The following is a 3,916-nucleotide window of genomic DNA, read 5'->3' as shown; positions in this document are numbered from 1 at the left end:
AGCAAGCTCTCCCGAAAGAAGTGTTCGGCTTCCTCCGAGTCAGAGTGACACGGGGAGTGCAACATTCACAATAAGCGGGTCACATTGCACCACTTAGGCGCAAAAGCCCTTTACAGCAGGTAGTCTGATTTTCTGCTGTACCAACTTCTTTTGGAAAACACTCACATTTATTCCAAACCTTTCTAAAATCTGAACATTGAGAGCAGGAAAGCGGTATGGTTCTGCTGTTTGGCCACAAAATTCAAAGTGTTTCCACACGTTGGACTGTAATGGTGGCTTTGCCATTACATTATAGTAAAGTAAACCTGCCATGTTTCAATCTAAAGTGTATTTTCTGATATCAATGTATTAAACTTATTTCATTTTGAAACAACTTTTTATGGCTAAAAGGTCGATTAACTATTTACCTCAAACTGATGGATCTGGTTGGATTGTAGGAATATAATAGATTCATCAGTTAAGTCGATTAATTGTTACATTCTATTATTATCAATTTTTATTGTTCAACAAATCTACCATTTAAATGTTAATGAAACAATCTTGTAAGAATGCTATACATGCTATCTGTTAAAAAATGTCAGCCCTATGTTGAATTTATATTTTTGCTTGAAAATTTAGGACAACTGTTCACTTTTATTTTTAAAAATGTGTTTTAATGAGAGATTGTGATAACATTTATCTCTTTAGAAAGAGATGAGCAGCAGTCACAGCAATTATTTGGTCATTTATCCCACAGTCCAACCCCTTTGTTATAAGATAAGCTCTTACTTTGGAACGTAATCCAACCCTGATTTCTCAAACCCAGTCTTTCTTGCAGTAGATCACTAAAATGATGTTAGCAATATTTTAAGTATTTAATTCATGAAAAGCCGCCGCTGCATGTGGGAGGAGCTACCACCTCTGTCTGTGGATATCTCTCTAGGAATGAATTCATTCATTCATTCATCTTCCAGACCGCTTCTTCCCTTTCGGGTCGCGAGGGTGCCGGAGCCTATCCCGGCTACTGATGGGCGAAGGCGGGGTACACCCTGGACAGGTCGCCAGTCTGTCACAGGGCCTCAATCACACACATTCACTCTCACATTCACACCTAGGGGCAATTTAGAGTCACCAATTAACCTAGGAGGCATGTTTTTGGACGGTGGTAGGAAGCCGGAGTCCCCGGTGAAAACCCACGCATGCACGGGGAGAACATGCAAACTCCACACAGAAAGGTCCCAGCTGGGAGTCGAACCGGGGCCTTCTTGCTGTGAGGCCACTGTGCCACCGTGCAGCCCTCTAGGAATGAATGAAAGACAAATTTGATGTCGAGGAATAAGGTTTATTTATTGTGAAGAATTCTACAAAAACATCAGTAATCATGTCTCCATGTTTGAGTTTATATGATTATCAGTGATAGATTTTCCCCGTACAGGGGGCTGTGTCCGTATGACAGCCGCTTCCGCGGTGTTTGTGTGTCTCTGTGGCTGAGCTTGAAGGTCTTGTATTAAACCGAGGGTGGAAAATATTATTAGGAGACCTTTTTCTATTTTTTTTTTTTTTTTTTATGTTTCGATGAGGCCTGAGCCGGCAGCCTCAGCTCCCCGCTGCGGCTCTCTGACTGCCAGCATATTATGAGTGAGCTCCGCCGCAGGAGTGAAAGCATCCTATCTGTCCAAAGTGTATATTGAAACTGGCCGCCTTCGCCGTACGTTCGGTGTGACTGAACCTTTTCAGGGTTTAAGAGGTTTAAGAGGTTGCTGGAGCCTATTCCACCAATACTGTTGGACGAAGGGAGAGTACAACCTTCCTGTTTGTTCCAGGGGTCACACAACCACACACACAAATATTCACACCAAGAGGCAATATAAAACCTCCAATTAACCTACAAAGTATGTTTTTGGACTTTGGGAGGAGGCCAGAGTGGAGAAAACCAAGGCATGCAAACTCCACACAGAAGAGTCCAGCCTGGATTCAAACAAAGGATTTTGCCCTTTTGTGCGACCAACCGATGATTATTGAAGCACGATGTTCCATTTTTTGCAGCACTTGAAACTCTCCACATCAGTTGTCCTCAATTGTTTTTCGGGCCACTGACCGGTGTAATGCGAGATACTACTTTCACAGACTGGCCTGTACGAGGCTGAATTTGGCATCTTTTATTTTTAGCTTCTGGAATCATTAAATTTATGAAGGAAAAATTATGGGAAAGCCTATAAATCACTTTATTATGGTCTTATGTAAAATTTGTTTTAAAAGCCACTTTGAAACTGTCTGTAGATATTTTAAAGAGGAGGAAGATTCAATACAATAAAACTTTCATATTTGCAAAAATTCATTAAACCCAGATCATCCTACTCTTGTACTGTACTGGGTATCAGTTATAATTTCCAGAAATAATTTGATTCGATTCAAAAGAGCCTGACTTGATTCGATTCTGATTTTTTCCAATTCTTTCAGTTCTTCAATTCAGTTCAATTTTAAGTTTATAAATTTATACACATTCGTTTAGAAATACATTTAAAATATATATTTTTAATTGTATTTATATTAATTTAATACAGTTCACATACTGTAAAATGTGTTATTAAAATAATGAGATTGTTAATATCATACAGTGTTACATGGATTCTCTAAAGGAGAAGTTCTAACAAAAATGTTCAGATCATTAACATTGTAAACATTGTTCTGTTTCTCCTGGAGGGTGCATCTATAATTATATTAAATGTCTTACAAGAACTGTACACATTAATAAGACTTACTAATCTGTTAAAAAGTTTTGTTAATGATTCTTATTAAGCTTGTTAACACTTATTTGTTTCACATATACGATGGTAATAAATGTAACAATAAGCATCTTATTAACACATTAATAATGCTTGTAAATGTGTTAACTTAGGAATTTAATAAGCTTTAATAGGCTTATTACACCAATAAATGTTTTACTAACACCTTATAAGAATGTTAATAATGCTTATTAATGTGTTAACAAAGCTTGTTAAGGAATCTTATTATAAAGTGTTACCAAAAACCTAACCATTTAAGTAATAAACTTAAACGTGAAAAAAATGGGTAGCAAAAAAAAGTTGACTAACACTGAAGAACTGAAAACCAGAAACAAATCCAAATTCTTCCCCCACCCCTACGGCGCCTCCATACCCCTTCAAATTTAGGGGCTTTTGAAGCTGTAGTAGTTTCTGGACTTGTTTTTTTAATGGGAAACTGTAGTGTGTATCCCTCTGCCGATAGGATGTTCCTCGTATTTCTTTATGTGGTTGTGCTCGAAGCACAGAAGTTTCCATTTAAACATAAGTAATGACTTTTTAAAGTTGTGTATTTTCTGAGCGCTGGAAGCTACGCACTAATGTAGATGGACAGCATCTATTGAGTGGAAGAAATTGGAAGACAGTAGTTTTCCATAACGCTCCGTTTGGAGGGCTAAATGTAGGGGGAGGGAGAGCCATAGGGGGAGCGGAAGAATTCGCAGTCAGGCTTGCATGGACGGAAGATCATTAACACAAAGTCAGCTGTGGATGTTTAACAGCCTAAATCTGATATGACTGACAGGGAAAAACCCAACATGACAAGAATCAAGGAAATAGCTCTAAAAATCCAAACGAGAGTGCACAATTCTCACACCTTTGTGCTTTGATGTTTCCTTAGAAAATACATATTTTTTTAGTTATCGATGCTTAGAGATGGAAAATATACACTCAGCATTATTGGAAAAAATGCAAAGGAGGTGCAAGTCTTACAAGGGAGTGGTCTATTGTCACACTGCCTTATATTTGTTTTGTTGGCAAGCACTTCTGATACACCCAGTACCCACGTTTGTGCTGTCAGGCGTAAAGCTCAAGGAAAGGAACAGGTTTTTTCACGGTATTGGTTTTTTTAATCATCGCCACACTTAAGGATTTTTAAGATTAACAATCTTTTT

Source organism: Oryzias melastigma, linkage group LG14, assembly GCF_002922805.2.
Source record: "Oryzias melastigma strain HK-1 linkage group LG14, ASM292280v2, whole genome shotgun sequence".
Classification (NCBI taxonomy): Eukaryota; Metazoa; Chordata; class Actinopteri; order Beloniformes; family Adrianichthyidae; genus Oryzias; species Oryzias melastigma.
Note: the sequence above shows the minus strand (reverse complement) of the source record.